Source organism: Larimichthys crocea, chromosome XIII, assembly GCF_000972845.2.
Source record: "Larimichthys crocea isolate SSNF chromosome XIII, L_crocea_2.0, whole genome shotgun sequence".
NCBI classification, from domain to species: Eukaryota; Metazoa; Chordata; class Actinopteri; family Sciaenidae; genus Larimichthys; species Larimichthys crocea.
In genome coordinates, this window is record NC_040023.1 from 33,478,118 (window position 1) to 33,496,840 (window position 18,723).

The 18,723-nt window shown below is 41.2% G+C and overlaps 1 protein-coding gene across 1 annotated transcript in view; it reads right to left on the reverse strand.

Annotated features, from left to right (window-relative positions):
* The window catches only part of sv2a (synaptic vesicle glycoprotein 2A), a 44,945-nt gene extending 26,955 nt beyond the window's left edge, over positions 1-17,990 (reverse strand). The window contains exon 1 of the mRNA XM_010749595.3: positions 17,794-17,990. The gene's annotated coding sequence lies outside the window, so the exon portion shown is untranslated. The remainder of the gene's footprint in view (positions 1-17,793) is intronic.
* Positions 17,991-18,723: the final 733 nt, after the last annotated feature.

Consider the following 18,723-nt stretch of genomic DNA (forward strand, 5'->3'; position numbering starts at 1 on the left):
GTTCGTATGTAAGCGAGGAATGGTGGCTGCTGCAGAGATTAAACAGCTGCAATTGACTGTTACTACACCTGTCAAGCTTTCTTTTATATTTCAGTACAGCACATATGAAGTTTACATTAGGCTTGTTCGAGATGAACCGCACCATGCCTGGAAAGTGGTCGAGATCAGACATTAAACAAAGAGTCAGACAGTTTTCAAAGAATATACTGGAACTACTTATATTCTAACCTGCAATCTGGTATTAAATGTTAAATTACTGGTGTTCCAGGTGCTCCCTGCCTGTCAGCTGTAGGTTATAGTTGCCCACATGTTCATGATGTCAGTGCAATCAAGTCATACACAAATCCACATGTTAACGAAACATGTAGAAAATGTGGAAATAAGGGAGCAGCAGTATTCTTGTAAAGTTATGATTAAGAAGAAAAACCCTCTCCTTTGCTGCAACAACTCTTCAGTTTCAGTTTCGCAAGAGAAAAAGGCGTCTAGAATGACGACAAACTGGTGCAACTGAACATAAACATAACACCACATCATGTAAGGAGTTAGAGCTGGAGGGGAAACATCCCCAAATCAAATGAAGAGCAGAACAGAGATACTAATGTTAGTCTAAACTCCACTCAGAGGGGAAATACAACACAGTTCAGGTCCCAAACCTGCTTTTCTAATTAACCTGTAATCCTACACGATGTCGCAGGCAGCTAATTAAAATTCAACCTGATCTTGGAAGCAACATATTTTAAGCAGCTCACGACAGGAGCAGATAAACACACTGTTTAATCCATCCTCATATCGTGAGGATGAAAAGCAATGAACATAATTCTTTAGACACTTTATGTATGGTCATGTTTATTAAAAACCAGCGTCATGGTATCAATACACCCTCAGTGCTCTGTATTTATCGTTGTCTCTGTCTAGGAAGTGATCAGATTGCACTAACAGTGTACTGATCAATAAATCAATGAGCCATGTAATTAATATCAGGTGCGATTGAGTGCTGGTGTTAAATTACACCCAATGAGTGCCAATAAACGGCAAAGTAACATCGGTGGCATTGGTATTGTCCTCCCTCTTCACTGAAATCTTTTAAACCAATTTGTGTAACGACGTTTGTGCATTCTAAGTTTATTACGGCGAGGAGACGACAGCAGATGTAGCCATAAACGAGGAGGGAAGGGGAGCAGGCAGTGGGAAGACTGGAGGGAGGGAATCTTCGTGAAAGCTTCCTGTGCAGCCTCAGGGGTGCTGAGCAGACACAGACGACTGCCAAACCAACATCACACGACCCAAAGGTCTGCTGGGACCACTGGGTTTCTATGAACACGCTCAGTGAAAGCCAGCTGAAACTCAAACCCGAAGAAGCAGGAGGGGGGCGGGGGCAGTTTTGTTAGTGGTTCTCTTAGATCTGCCTTCACCCCCGTTTGGCAGGAACTGTTCAGAATGACACAACAGTGTCTCTGTGATCGGTCCGTGATGTGTAATGACTGCATCACGCTTTGAAAGTGAGAATTCATGTCTAATTTAGTGTGCTCCCATTTTCGGATTAATTAGATTTCAGATTAGATTTCAAATATTCACATATTTAAAAAATAATGATGGTAAAATTAAATATCTGGCTCTCTTTTAAATCGGCTTGCTAAGACTCTAAGAGATTATATAGACAGAGGGGTGCTCAGAGCTATATGCTAACATGCTCACTATTATTTCCATAATTCAGTTATTTTATGTAATCTGATTACATAATCCACAGTTCCCACAGGTCCTTGAAATCCTTCCCTTGAGGGAAACAAATCAAGGCCTTTCGAAAAAGTTGAAAAGTCCATAAATTTGATGTTTATGTCCAGATTACATGTAATCCTACCCAACCCTGTTGCCACTATGTTGGACTGAGCCATTGTCTCTTGTCTTTATATATTAGTTTAGACGGAAAAGAGCCTGATCTGGTCACTGTACGGCGCCAGTGACCAACATCAAACACTTCAGGCTGAACTGCCGGACTGAGCAGTCAGGGCTAAATCGATTTCTCGTGTACATCAGTGACTGGAGCCTCAGAGGCATTGCCTTTCGGTCAGGTCTTGCTCAATTTCTCACTTAATAGCTCTGTTCAAACCGGCCGCTATAAAAAAAAATGTTTGTTATTGAGTAACAGCTCTGGGATTTCAGCCTCACAAAACCTCCCTCAGGCCACAAGCTTGGACTTGATGGATTGGACAGAAATGCGGGTTTCAGGCTGAGTAAAGATATAAACTACTTGTTATTCTGACATAATCAATTTATCCACCTCGGCTTATCTGTCATTTTGTGGTCGTCTGAAGAAAAAAAAAAAAAAGGCACTGCAGCTCGTCTGTGTCGATGCTTTCTCACTCTGAAGTGCAGCATCACATCATGAGCAAATGTTGTGAAAGACATTTGGTGCTTTGTCACCAGCCTGGATCTCATCCAATGAATTGCTCATTTTAGTTAACATTTGACTGAATGACCGATTCATGAGGCCGCAGCCAAGAGATTCAACCATGTGCCATTAACATATAAAATGAGCCACTGGTGTCTGAAGTATAGTGACGTACAGCACGCAGATAATGTACACACTTACACACACAGTCTGTTGGATAAAGGCTGCACAGTCATGTCAAGAAATTGTTTTGTCATAGTTGCTCGGCTTTGACTCACATGTTCAGCTGCTGTTAAGTCAATCTGTTGTTTGGTCAGTCCTCTGAAAACTTGGCAACACATGTTACAATGGATTCATTATTTTTCTGATAAATGTTTGTTATTATTTCCCCAGAAGGACACAAGTAATGTCTTCAGGAAAATTAGTCACTTAATCTTTGCAGCTCTAATGATTGGTGAATGGTTGGTTCTGACAGACTGCTTGTTGCACTGATCACAATTGTTATGTATATTAACATTGGAAAACTGCATGTAATGTCGAAGGTGATGCTCGTTTTGACAAAATATCATCTGCCACTGCAGTTCCTCTTCAGCTCTAGAGAGCATTTTAGCATCTTTGAGCTTATTGTTTTGGTTTTAAAAGCAAAATGTTTCAGCCTTGGTTTAGTCTCACTGCTATTTCCAGGCAACAGACAAACAAGGTTAAGCAGTTGTTGGTGAATATATATGAGGGGTATTTATCAGCTAGAGAGGCGGATATTGCCTTTAAGAGTTGGTGGAGACCAAAACCAGAGCTGAAAGACACTAAATATCGGACTCATGAGGTGGACTCAAAATGAAAGCAGCTCCTCAGCTGATGGATGAGTAAAAAAGCCAACTTTTGCCAACATGTTCACCACAACAATTTCTGTTGTGTTTTGTTGAGTTGGCTCCAAGTAGCCAAAAGATCAAGAATACAGTAATGCAATCAACAGAAGGTTCAACGTGCGGACCAGTGTGTGGTGAAAGAGTGTCCAGGTATCTAAACCTTTAGTTCCAGTTAAGCTTGTTTGGTAAAACAGAGATTTACCATGACGCAGATTACCCAGAACCTTAAGATGCGTCTAATGAATTTATGTTGACTCCAAAAAGCCCCAAAGAAACCGACTGTTTCCAACGTCTCCTTCGAAACAGAGGATATCGATTAGCGATAGCGACGGCTTTCTGTCCATTGGCGTCTAAATACTTCACTTCACTTCTTCTAATCTAATGCCTTGGAAGCAATTTGGAAAATGATTGCTCCATTAAGAATATATTAAAGGCTCATCTCAGCCATGATGGTAGTGCCTGCTCACTCCTGTCAGCTGCAGAAAATCAGATTTCATGGCTCAAAAACAACTGCCAAGAGAGCAGCAAGTGTCCAGGCTTCAAATTCACCGTCCTCTCAGAAATGTATGGGTTGAATCACTGGCAGACACTCGGCCCGTGTTCTCTTGCCTACATACTATGGTTCAGTGCACATACGGTGCAGGCAGAATGCATTAAACATAAGGACTGTGGTGGGAAAAAGAAAATGACCTTGTTTGCAGTTTTTATATGAATACATTGAAAATGAAGAACAGGAGTGAATATGTTTAAGTTTCCATCCTTATGCAGGCTGCACACTGACAATGTAATTCAGTGTAGGATTTAATTAAGTTTGAAAGACAGCAGCGCAGTGGAAACAGGCAATCAGTTCAGTCTGTATGAGTTCTGACATTTACTCAGCCTGCACTGTTCCCATGAAAGACAAATAATGTCGACGCCGCAGAGGAAAGGTTTTTACGGCCATGTAAATATGTTGAGAACAGGTGAAGGGCGAGATTACAGTGTGTGTGTTATTTCTCCTGAAATGATCCCTCTCTGTCTGAGATGTGTATGCATTGTTTGAATGAACGTTCTCTCAGGGTGTAACAATATTCATCAACGTGCTCGGTGAGCAAGACTCCCAAAAGGCACAAGTCCATCTACTGAAACTGAACTTCCAGAGGTTTACAAGCAAAACTGCTTGATTTCATGTCGTCAGACAAAAATATTACTTAGACTGAGCATTAAAACTTTCAGGAAAATATATTAAAAGATGGTTGAAAGCTTTATTTTAGAGGGCCGTAACTTCCAAACGATGATCTCATCGTGTCCAATGGAAGTTTTCCTTAATGTAGTTCGGTTACTGATTGTTGGGGAAATAACTGTAGACAGTGTTAATTTGGTACACACAGGTTAACCGAGTGTGTTGAAAGGTTTGAAATATGTGTACAAGCAAGGTTAATGAATATAGATTCAGCATATATAGATAATCATCCATCTTCCATAAGCGCTTATCCTTATCGAAGGTCGAGGGGTACAACCTGGATAAGTCGCCAGTTTATCACATGAGTCCAATGATAAATGAATAGATAATTAATATTTACTTTGGTGACATCTTATACTATTTTCCATATAAACTAGAAACTACCTTCCGAGTTTGTCCTGTGGTGCCACTGGGACCCATCTTAAACATTTTAGTCTTGTCAGAGTTTAAAGCTCCGTCTAATGAACGTTACATAAACGGACAAAACGGCAACTACTGCGATCCCTAAAGGATTAATGTTTTGGAAAGGTCATCTCGACCATAAAGACTAATGTGTGGTTTAAAATTCTGGCTTTTTTGTTACTGCCTGCCTTATCTGCCATCTGGTCTACCGGTTTGTTGCAGAGCCTGACAATAAATCTGTATTTCCTGTCTCTAACTTTAGACATTGTACAGCTGGACTCTACCACATCCATCTTTGCAAAGTGACTCAATCAATCAATTTTCTATTTCTCTCTGAGGAATCAGCCGATTGGTCGATCCTCCTTTGTCACCATGGTCGCAACCTTTGTACCAGAGGGCTCTTGAGTCCCATCTGACTGCAATGAGGCAGCCCATCACCATCTGATTAGCCTTTCACAAGCTGGAGATACTGAAACGAGAGTGGCCGTTGGTTGACTCTCTGCCTATGAATAACAAATACTTCACACACATACTGTATGTAGGGTTGCTGTGCAGCTGTGGCTGCTGGGACTAAATGATCTTTAGAGGAGAATCTCACAGAATAAAGAGTTATTGTAAAACAAAGTAGTTTTTCAAACTGTTCTGGCATCTCTAACGAAGTGTAAATTGATAATAAATTAGTCAAGAGGGGACTGAGGAAAAAAAAACCCTGGCTGTCGTTTGCCACTGATGAAAGACTTAATTATGTAATCCCATTTTCTTCCAATGAGCAGAAAAGTCACCAGAGGGAGGAGGAGAAGTGCAGCTTCATACACTCACACATGTGTAATATACAATGTGGCAGGCTAAAAGCATGCTAACAAAAGACGGTCAGCACAAATACATGGCTGCCAAATGAATCGTGATGTCTTTGAGGTACGGCTGCAACAAATTAATCACAGTTTCACAGATTGTTTGGGGATGGAGATGGAGATTTTTGTGACTAAGTGAGGAATTGGTACAGTATTACAGCAAAAGGGCTTCAGCTTAATCCTTATGGACAACAAGCACAGTCAGTGTAGGTCCACTAAACCATCTTGGTTTGTCTTTTAACTGTTCCAGCAATCATCAACTCCGCTTTGATCGACATAAACCCTTAATTCACAGAGACAGAAAATATCAAAAGATCACAAAGATCACTGTAGGGACCTTTTCCATGAAGTTGTCAGACACCAACCGCGGCACTTTTACTCAATACTGGACCCTGTTAGTCACTTAGATGGTGAAACATGGAGAAATAGGGTCCAGGTTGAAGAATACCAATGTTACCATTTAAGAGGAATGAATACAGTGGGACATTTAACAACTAAAGAGCCTTTGTTCTGTGCATTCTTTCATTTTCTGGACCTTGCATCTTCTTTTGTATTCTCTGACCCCCACCACTCTGTAAGTTTTGTGTTAATAAATCATTTTCCTGTTGCATCTGTATTTGCGGTCTTTTCCTCGAAATCACCTTGCTTGTACAAACATGCCAAAAGTTGAGTTAAAACTAATTATTTCTCTCATGTAGCCAGGGGCAGAGCTCCACGAATACTACATTATTAATTCTACACTTAATGTGGAAAATAGGCGACTGTTCGCAAACACGGTTGCCATAAAACTTTATGGAGGTCAGTGTCGTGTTAAGTGGAACCTACTTTAAATAAATAAGGATGTTTTGCCATTTTTGTCTTTATCTATAAGACGTGATTGTGTTCTTATTGCATCCCTGATAGCTAAAGCAAAGAAGTGTAAAGAGTTAATGTAACAAAGGTCCATTAGTTCTTATGAATAATGCAACAACTCAGCTGTCTTATTGATCTACAACACGGCCGCAGTCTTCAGTGCAGTTACATATTATAATTCATTTGTAAATGGTCCGTCCAAATCTAAACTATTTACCTTTCAGAGGAGCACTAGAGATTTCTGGCTGCCCCTGGAGGAGTTATAACCATACATAACTCTGGCTGATAGCCTTGAGCGTTTAACAATCGCTCGGTTAAAAACACAAACGTTCAGAGCATCTGCTTAACTGAGCTTCTCTAAAATAGATTTCCCCACTTTCTCATCATGCTTTGGCACTCGATGATAGGAGTGGCACATTTTATTTAGTGGATATACTAAGACCCATTTAGCGGCAGACAGTTTTTGGCAGGGAAAAAGACGAGCGTTTACTGGCCTCTGGCGAGAAGATGGATGAGGAGGGAAGAAGCCAGCGCAGAGTTCATATACAGCACCGCGACTGTCGCCCCTTAAACCACTTGACTCACAAACCCTGACTCCGAATAAAGTAGCTTTGATGAAATCCCATCACGCTCACAGCTTGATTTATTTTCTTGACGGCAGGAGGGAGACTATCCTTTCTTCTGCTGTCGCTCTCTCCTCCCTGATGCCAGAATAAGTGTGTAATCATCATTCAGACTGAATCTATCGCTGAATAAAATGTCTGATGACCACATCGTGTTACATTACTTATGTCCACCTGGTTTAATAAAAAAAAAAAAAAGCTGCTGCATCTTTGCTCTGCTTCACTTGCTGCACCTTTAGGTTGACCTCATTATGACTGCTGGAGATGTGTGTGCAGTGTGTAGCAATGAGCTCCATGTCAAACTACCGGAGGCCCAGGTGTTGTTTCAGCATCTAAAAGACCCGAGAAACATGTTTTCATTTGAGCTGGACAACAAACTGAGATGCTGCAACAGAAAACACTTAGTCCAAACAGAATATAGGACAAACGCTTTCTGCACAGTTTGAAGAATGTGGTGTACAACATCCAGAAATCTAGCATCTAAATTACTACTTGCATGTGTAGTGGCTGCAGCGATTAGTCTGGAGACAGGTTCTCTTTTATATAATACAAACTCAGAATAGTACAAGAGGCAACGCTAACTAAACTCAGTCCTTTTATTTCTCTCTCTCTCTCTCCTCCTTATGTGACTGTGTACACAACATAAATATCTCAGTTACACAACACCCTTTCACAATCTCCTCACATCGTTTAGCTGGAAGATGACCAGATAAAGTCAAAAGGCAAAGTTCTGTCAAGTTCTTATTGTTTATCGGGAACGGATCTACTTCAAGCCAGAACAAACAGGCTGGAATGTTACAAACACAAAGAAAATAACCCTTTAATCCTCGGACTATTTTCCCGCTAGATACGAGAAAGAGTTTTGTTCAGAGTAACAAATCTCCAACTCTGTAGCTCCCTTCTGTTCTAAATGTTTCTGACTTTACTGTTTTGGTTCAGTCTCACTGCTCTCATCAAACTTGATTTATCTTAGATAAATCCACTGTAGACAACTTGTCAATCACCAAACAGGTGTTAGGGACTAGCTGCTGGACATAATGGAGCATTGAATAGCTAAGAAGCTACATATTTCCTCAGGTGTTGGTGGAGACCAGAACAGAGCTCACAAGAGAGTAAATACTGGGTTATCAGAAACACAAGCCGAAGCACACCTAATGTCAGAATGAGTCCATGTCAAAGATGTTTGTACAGTAACCCAGGAAAGACAAACTAAACCCTCAGTTAGCTCTGGCCTTTCATGTTTTTACACGTTTCACAGCCACTGTAGTTTGTACTTCACTCCAGGAGGAGAGGTGTGAGGCGAGGGGGTTGTATCAGCAACTACACCACTACACTAGATGTCATTAGAAAGGAAACAATGGGGATTTAAAAGAAAATTCAAACTCAAACAAATGATTTGATCTAAATCAAAATACTACAAAGACACCAAATATGTCAGGCTGCGGTCGTGTATAAATAAATAAATATATAATTTTTCCATTTGATGGCACATTAAAGTTGAATTTAATGATGATTATGTCGATGATTAATCCACTTACAGTTCTACTTCCTGCCTCCGAAAGGTGTGAAATGTTTCTGCGGGTCTCTCTGTGCTTGACATCGAATATTTTTCCATTTGAATTTCTCGCGTTCGTTTAAAGTCGCATCCAATTAGCAGCCAGGATGAGTCATTCCCGTCTCCAAATATACCTTCAGCTTTCATCACCGCAAGGATAACTAACACCTTCACACACACACACACACACACACACACAACTTCAACTAGCACAAACCATCACTCTCCTGCAACTAACTATTTTTATTTTTTCATTAGTTTCTTGATTAATGGATTACAAGGTTCAAGCCCAAGGATTTGTTTTAGTATAACAGTCTACACCCTAAAGATATTCTGTTTAGCATCACATAAGACAAAGGAAAGTTTCACAATATAACTGGAAGAAATTAATGCAGTTGCAGTTTTGGTAAAAGCAAGCTCTCCTCTGAAATATATAAAAATGTTTTCCCCAATTTTAATATGTATTATAATATAAAACATGTGAAATTCCCCAATTTTAATATGTATTATAATATAAAACATGTGAAAAATCACACTATCAAATCGCTGATGTGATCCGTTTCCATGCCTTTTATTAGCCCTCACACAGTCACACATGCGGTCTATGATGCAGTTTATTGTGCAGTCTTTTCCCTTTCTCTCACTCGCACGTTTACACACTGAATTCAATTGTCGACGCTCGTTCGACAGAACAGATGCTGCGAGTTAGTTAGCGAGTGTGACAGATGAGCACAAGTGATGATAGTCTTTGTCTGCGAGTGTTTTGCGTCTGTGTGTGTGTGTGTGTGTGAACGTATGTATATGTGTGAGTCAGAGAGGGGGGAAAGAAATGAAAGTGAGAGATTAATGCAGCATGTATGTGTGTGCTGAAGAAAGAGAGAGAGTGATAGGGGGGAATGATTAGGTCAGTGTTGAATCCTAAGAGCTGCAGATGGCTGCTAATGTCACGCAGTGCTGAATTAATTTCTCTTGACATCTTTGATTTCTGGTCGTGACGCACACAGTGAGTTTTTCTCCTCCTGATAGATCGGATCGTCCCTCAGGCTCAGCGCAATGCTGATCAGGATGACATCGATGGATGTTAAATAAAATATGATGAGTTCATTGCTGAAACACTAAAATCCGACTCAAAACATCATTTGTAATTTGAAGACCAGCCTGCAACTGAATAAGCCTTTTTTGGAGATAAATCGTGTGTGCTAAAGCTTCTGTAATTTTGCTCTGCCTCACTTTATAAAGACTCGAGCTTGGCAGAGATAATGTCCACATGTGTTGTTGTGCCTTGATTTAGATTCAGAGCTGCAACTGCATCATTTTAAAGAAATACTTTCATTTATGCTGTGTGCCATCTTAAATTTACTCTGAGCCAGTGACATACATACTGATACTTACACATCTGAACGAATGTCACAAGTGTTTCCTTTATTATTATTATTATTATTATTATTATTATTCTTCAAATAGACCTTGTAGTTGCAGGTATATACTCTATGCAGGCTGGTTTTCAAATTACAAATTATATTTTCAGTCTGTTTAAGGTTTTAGTCTGATGTTTTGTCCATTCTCATAACAACCGAACAGCAGTGTTGTCTCAAAACTGGCTGTTAGTGCCATTTCTTGTACTACTTTTTGTCTGTTTGGGTTATTTTGGGGGCATTTTGTTTCACAAAATGAAGAACAAGTGAATATCTATGTCCATTTCATCATCATCATGTCCCTCACAGCCCACTGAGATGCACATAAAACAGTCCCGAAGCACTCCACAATAAAATACGCCCTTGTATTCATGTTTAATCCACTGCATCGCCGCTGATGACTCGATTCGAGAGTCTTTTCTGCTCCCATGAGTCCATCAGGAGCGTTGTATTCTGGGCCCGGGTCAACACGGCCCACGTGTTTGCCGTCTGTTTGAAGATCCCCCCCCCAACAAACACCTACGCTCATAATAAAGCACACTGTCGCTTTGCCACGATTGGGCTCAGACCGCAGGAGATTACATTCAGCCGTATGCTCATTTCATTTCAGCTCGGCAAAGTGGAAGAGAGAGAGAGACAAGGCAGCTGTCTATAAATACATGTATAAATATATCATATTAACCGGAGGATATACAGACTGCTGAGCAGTGGGAAACGAAAAGTTTAAACTGCTGACACTGAGTATGTATATATGTATATATGTCAGGGAAGCTTTACATTCACTGTTTTAAATACCTGGTGACTATTAGCATTTGCCATGTCTGTCTGCAAGCACCTACCTACATCTCAATCTCAACCCACCTCATGGATTGGCACCAAATCTGTACAGAGCCTCATGACTTTGACATGATTTTTCCTCTCATGCCACACCATGAGGTTTGAGGTGATAATTCTCAACAACTATTGGATGAAAACCAAAAAATGTGCCGCAAATATTCACGTCCTTCTCAGGATGAATTGTAAGAACTTTGGTGATCCCACAACTTTCCATTTGGCGCCATCAACGCAAGCTTTGCTGCTGATGTTGACGATGATAGACGTTTGTAGAATAACTCGAAGAGGAAGTCATCAGGATGGGATAGTTAGCAGTGAGATATATATATAAAAATATATTTAGCCACATTATAAAGGTTCACCTTAAAACAAAAATATCAGTCTAAATGTACGCTATGTTACAGATATCTACACATCTGTATCTTGCTTACAGACTTCTTCTTACATATAAGTCCGACTGTGCCACGCGTTGTATTACTGCTTAGTTATACTGACTATGGAGTAGCTCATACAACTCATACTTCAAAATACCAAAACTATACCTTTAAAATATGAACCAAAGAATGATCAGGGCTCAATTTTGCTTTGCAAAACATTTAGATTTATAATATAAAGATCTTTGTGGGTTTACATCCTGTAATTCTTCTTGCTAAAATAATTTGTATTCAATAATAACAACAACAAGCACCTTATGGCGTCAAAGATTAAATCAATAACAGTTCTGATGTGTAATGAATGTAATGATGTGTGAGCTGGTTTAGAAAAAACGCCTTCACTGGAAAAGTCATTGAAGTGCCCTCTAGCTCTCTGGAAGCAGGGTGAAGTGGAAAATGTAGTATTCTTTTGAAGCCGTTACACACACACACACTGGCTTTTACTCATCATCCAGGCCCGAGCCAAAGCCTCTTATGATAACTCTGTATTTTACCCATCCACCAGCATTTTTTCATCCCACCTCATCCATCACTTTTTCTATCAGCTACCCTGGTCTGCGCTTCAAGGGGAGTCCTGCCGAGGCTGTGGGAGGGAGCCATCAATTATTCATGTCTTGTTCTCTGGCCACAAGGACAGAGGTGCCAGAGTCGACCCGACCCTCAGCAGTGATGTATCGGCGAGATAAATAAAACTCTTTTCACAGCAGCCTCGGTCCACTTCCTGCTCATCTGCACCAACCAGAGTGTGACATCTGCACGGAGTCACGCAGGAAGTGACAGTTTTATTCAGCTGCACTATGCTCCTGCATGGCTTCAGGCCAATCAAGGCTAACAACATAACAGCAGCCTGAGAGAGGAGGGTGTGATGATGATTGGTCGTTAGGCTTACTGGGTCATAGCTCCTCCCTGGGCTGCCAAGTCCCCTTTGGGAGAATCTGCAGCCTAACATGAGTCACGTCATTGTTCCCCTGTTTGGACTCTTTAGTGTGCACCGTCACCGTGGTGGCACCAAGGCGGCTAGCAACCATGTCAAACACAGTGACGTCAGCTCCCTGCATCCATTTTGGCTGTGCTCTCTGCAAAATGGACTGAAGAGGAGTGAGACTGAGGGGGAAGCTGAGAGGTGCAGTTCAAAACCTGCAGAATGGATGATAAAAAAATAAATAAATGTTGTGCACAGAATAAGTATCTCACAGCACGCAGCAGCAGCAGCAGCAGCAGCTCACATTAATGTCTCTTTTCGGTGCATTAGCATTCACTGCTTGTGTGACGTCCCTGCGAGTTAATAGTGTTGTGACCAGCAGTCGATTCAGAGCGAGAGTGTGAGAAACGACTAATGACTTTAGATTCATTATAAAAAAATGAATCATTACTTACACAATAACATCAGGGGCTGTAGAGGAAATAATTAGTGCAGTACAGCTGATGCTTAGTACAGATTCAAACATTGACCTGCTGATGGCCCGAACATTAAAAGTTCATCCTGAGATGAATAAGAACGTCTATAGGGCCCGACCAGTTCTGTTTTTTGGGGCCGATGACGATTGACTCAGAGCTGTAACAGAGGCTGGATATTATATATACTATATTATATATATACAGTTTAATACTAAACTTTATTGTCTGAAATAACTTCACTCAAACAGTTATTATCTTTTTCTGCATTATGTCACGCTAAACGTGGATGACACATGCTCCTATACCGATATATATCTGCGATAAGCTTCTGGATTTGTGAAGTGACGCCACCGTCAAAGTGTCTTTATCCTGCATTCCCTCTAATGGCCAGCAGGGGATAGCGTCACTGGCTGCAACAGCAAAGTCCAATTGCACTGAGTCCTATGTAAAAACGACTCTACTTCTCACTCGATTTATAACCTCAGTAAAGAGTTTGCCAATGAGTTTATGAACTCAATGTCTGGTTTCAAGTCTTCTGTCAAAACCAGGCGCAGCTCAATTCAGTACATCACCAGCTTCACCTCCTCGTGCGAATACAGTAAAAAAACAGATCAACCATAAACACAAGGCTTGTCCACATCATGGCAGGTTCACACAAGGTCTGCACCAAATTTCACGGCAGTGTTTCAAGATATTTTTACCCTAAACCACAAATATGACCTTGTATTTGTATTGATGCCAGAAAAACCCAAGAGGATCGCCAAACATGATGAGCAGCCATCAGTGTATGAATAAGTGAATGGGACAAGTGTTGTAAAAGTGCTTTGAGTGGTCAGCAGACCACAAAGGCACTATCCAGTCCATTAGGATTCAGTCTGTAGGCTTCATCCTCGAGAGACGATGAACGTCTACAAACTTCATCAATCCATCCAATAGATGTTGAGATATTTCACTCTGGATCAAAGTGGTAAAATCACTGACTCATACACATGACACAACACAAGTCAGTCACAAGTCAGGTTAACATGTAGCAGTGAATTATGTACTTTAAGGCAACACAATGACTTCCAAGAAGAAAGTAAATCCTCCCAGACAAAGAATATATACAGACATCATTACCATCGCAGTTCGCAGCTCTTCTCTCTTAATGGATGAAATGTTTTTTGTTTGTTTTTTAATGGTAGCATGAATTAAGTTGTTGTCACTACACCTGTGTGCGTCAAAGCTATTTGTGTTTCTGCTGGAGCCGCAGCGTGTGTCATCTCATTGCTGCGATGAAGATCAATCCACCGTCACAAGTCTTTAAACAATCTATCTCCTAGAAGATATGTATATACACATATTAAAGGAATAGTTTTGTCACGTTGTAAAATACTTTTATTTGTTTCTGTTTTGTTTAGAGCTGAAACCAGGATGCAATTAGCTTATCCTAGCCAATAATCTCTTTCTTTGATTAAACAATATGCCGATCTGTAGCTGTAAAGTTCTCTAATTAACAATGTTTATATGTCATCTAAAAGTTGCAGCTTTACTGGGAGTTTCATGCTGTCTCCTGCCTCCAGGACTTAAAGGTCCAGTGTGTAAAATTTGCAGGAATTGAATATTGAATATTCCTTAGTATGTTTTCATTAGTGTATATGAGTCGTTATGTTTTTGTTGTCTTAAAATTAGCCCTTCATATATATAGTGGGAGCGGGTCCTCTTCCATCCTTTTGCTTTTTATGTGAGTTTTTCCTACATGCTTGGAAGAAGAGGGTGAGGCGTAGGAGAGTCTTCAGTTGGTTGCAATCTTCGACTTCACCGCTAGGTGCCACTAAATCTTACACACTGGACCTTTAACACACACAGTGTGGTATCAATATTCTCACCTAACACCCAGCAAGAAGGTGAACTGGTATATTTCCCAAAATATCGGACTATTTCTTTAAATACCTATAAATTAATTTCAGTTTTTCAGAAAGGTACAAACTTCCCGTGCCAAAATCTCCACGTGACCTCCAACCTTTTTCTCCATATTTGTCTAATTTAAAACTGTATAGAAACGTTACACAGAAAGATTTACATTTTTGCATGTTCAGCTGCTTAATGAGAATTCACGTATTATTAGTACCGCACCAAGCTTTGATTTGTTTTGTAAGTTTGAGACTTAAAATAAGTCTTTATTGTCCCTGATGGTTTGTTACATAACTACAGTAGCAGCCAATTAAGAGGCGGGTAAACAAAAGACAAAGTCAGGGCCAATGAATATTAATGATATTTGTTTATAAAAGCAGAAGACAGCAGTCAGACGCCTCCTCCGGCCTATAAGAAACCGATGCACTGTCACTTGTTAATGGAGAGTTATGTGCTCGACACTAATCGCTGCTTCGACCCACCCATCTGGCGACGATGGAAAAGGCCATCGATTATCTCTCAGTGCTACAGTAAATCTTTACAGAGAGGAATGTTTCAGCAGCATCATGAGCCAAAAACAGAAAAAAAACGATGCAGCACAAATGGACCGGCCTTTCCTCGAAGCACTGAGCCAAACTTGAAATAGCTTTGCTAATTGCCGCTCCTGACAACACCCGGATGGGGGTCGTCGAGAAAGAGAGCCGTGCTCCACTGCACCCAAACCCGTTTTATTTTTTAAGATGTTATGCTAATGAATCCAGCGCCGTCGCTCCCAGCTGCAAGGGAGAGGCGAGTTGTAACTTGTGACAGGGCTAATCTCTGTGGACAGACCGGAGCACGGCCCAATCAGCAGGGGTAGCAGGCAGAAAATGAGAACACCAAACAGAGCAGCTCCCTCAGCTCCTCCTGGTTTCAAGTGCGTTAAGCTGCACGAGCAGTGCTTTAAATGCGAATGTCAGCCTCGCCTGCAGCAGACCGGTCACTTCTGGCTTTTGTTGTCCTGAGCGATGCTGAGCGAGGGCAGAGAAAGATGAATCATATAAGTTGTTGACCATTCTCAAACTTTAGCCACAGGATTCTACTAATGATTCTTTCCATTATCGATTAATCTGCAGAATCTGTGTGATTCCCCCACACACACAGGCCTATTTAGAAAGTTTGTTTTACAACCAGCAACCAGCAACCCAATGATTCGGTTTAGCAACAAATGTGACAAAGAAAAAGCATCAAATCCTGAGATTTGAGAAGCTGGAACCAGCAAAAATCTGCCTTCTTTTTCTAGAAATGACTCGAAAGATACACACTTCTGTCAGTCAGTTGTTCGACTGATATTTCAGCTTTGAAAAGATGTTTAGACGCCTGGGTTTGGCTTTGCAGCAGTCACTTCTCTTTGCCACTGCAAAGGTGGAGCAAACATGCAGCATTGTGCGTTTCAGGACAGGCTGTTCGTTGTGGGAGCTCGGTGAAACTGAGAATGAGGTTTGTTTTTTTTGTGTTGCCGTCCTATCCTTGGCTTGGCGACTCTAAAAAATCTTCAGGGAACCTTTTTTTGTATTTGCCAAGCTTGGGAGAGAATACTGAGCGGTAAAAATAAGCTTTACTTTACAACTTTACTTTTGGTGTTTGGTAAACCCGTGAGGCTTGACAATCAAAAATGTACAGTACGCTGAGTGACAGCTCAGCTGGGGCTTCCTGTGTGAGCATGTTCCCCTCTTGGTACTTCAAAAGGAAGCACCCAAACCTGTATAAACCTGCATCAGGCACCATATGGATATGGACTGATGGATGGATTGCATATAAACATGAATTATTAATGCACAAAAACAGGAAATCAAAAAGTAGAATTGGTGCGGCAGAATCTATTCACAACCAGAACCAAAAAGAAAAACTAAACTGTCAACAGGATATGTTGGATGAAAGAGAAGCTGTTATATTGTACAGATGTTACCAATGCAACTAGAGCTGCAGCTTCATACAGGAGAGGTTTAACCACAAATCATATATAAGTAAGAGGATGTCCTTAGTCCTGCAGGTTTGCAACAGTATACGTGCTCCCCTCACTGCCACCCTCCATGTGGGTTGGATACATTAATAGCTCAGAAACTGCCAGAGCTGCAATCATGGCTGCCACAGGGACAAGACATCACCACATGCCAAGTTGTAAAACGCATCACTTCCAAACACAGAATAAAACCAGAAATCCATCCTCCTCCCTCCTCATTCCGCTTTCCAGCAAGAGTTAAAGGACACTCACAATATCAAACAAGGTCCCACCACAAAGCAACAGAAAAATATATTGCTCATCACTCTCCATCACATTCTCCCCGCTGGGTTTCTACAAGGTCATTTTGGCGCACGACGCAGGGCAGAGCACCCTGCTACACGCTGACACTTTAGAGCTCCAACCTGATTTTGCGCAAATGAAATGAAACAGCGCATAAGAAGGAGAACTTTTTATTATTATTATTATTACAATCTGAGAAAAAAAGTGCGGTTGAGGCTGAACTACAGAAGACGACGGAGGAGAGGAGCAAGGACATCGGTGCCAAAAACCATCGCCAATTTGTCAAAACCGGATCGATGAACTGGAAGCGGATTATTTGTGCTGTTTAATGACATTAAAACATCAACACTCGTAACCTCCTACCCTTCTCTCCCTGCCTCCCACGCAGAGTGAGACCTCTGCGTTTGGAAGGATGATGGTGATCGCTCTTAACGCACAAGACCACCCCGCAAGAACAAGAACGAAGGGCGCAATTCTTTTTTTGCGCAAATAGGCATCCAAAAATTTCATCTGAATTCAACATTTCAAACTAAAAGCTCACATTTGCTTCTTCATAGGTCGATTTAGTCCTTGATGTCCCCTTCGGGCACAGGTTTAGGGTCTATCAGGCCTATAAACTCGTTTTAATGATAATTAAATGTCGAGTTGTGCCATGGACGCATGCAAATCTCCCTGTTATCGTGCACCTGGATGCACGGCAGCAGTTTAAATTAGACAATATTGCATTCCAGGAAAATGAAGATCATTTTTTAAAGAGGATTATTCATTTTCTTACCTCTCTGGGAAGGTCAGCGCGTTTTTTAGGGTGACCGGGATTCGCTTTTTTTCTGTGCAGGGAGTCACCCCGAGTACCTGAAGCGAAAGAGGTCCTGCGTGTCCCTATGATGTACACTGACGTAGTAGCACAGAGCTGCGCCCTCCTCCCTCCTCCTCCGCCCCCTTTACTTACTACACAACATCCCTCTTGGATGGAGACACCGCCTCCTCCTCCTCCTCCTCCTCCTCCACTCCCATCCCTCCTCCAGCAGACACCATTCCTTTCAGGACGGGGAGGGGGGTTTGTTTGTTGCTGGTGGAGGTGATTTATTTTTCTCCTCAGTGATTCATTGATTTGGTGAGTCTTAATATTTACAAAGACACACTTGGTATGGAATGCACACAAACCCAGGTTGGGAAAGAAAAAAAACGCGCTCTTTGCGCACATGCTCAGTGTGTGTCGGTTGGATTGTCCATATGCACCAAATGGTTGGTGCAATGAACTGTGCAAAGACCAGCCTCTCCCTGCACGTGCTTGGGCTCGTGCCTATAATTGGCCGTGTTCAAATGAAAAGAAATGACACGGATGCCCCTCATGGAGAACAACTGAAAGCCCTGTTAGATTATGGATGTGGTGCAAATGTCACTGCAGTACTACAGAAATATGCCATGAGAGGAAAAGAACACAGGTCAGCAATAAAGCCTGTGAATGAACTGAGAAAATCATTGAAAAGTCTGCAGCAGGGTAAATCTAAATGTCTCCTGAACTATCAAAATACTATAAAATTACAAATGAAAGTAAACAACGAGATCTCTGGAACATGATTCAAAATAAGTGCTGGGTTTCCTGTAATATTTGGTTTCAACACCAGCCTGCTATACAAGCATCCGTGATCAGTTACGAGCTGAAATGTGAAAGAAAATGACAAATGAATGATTCGAAAACACT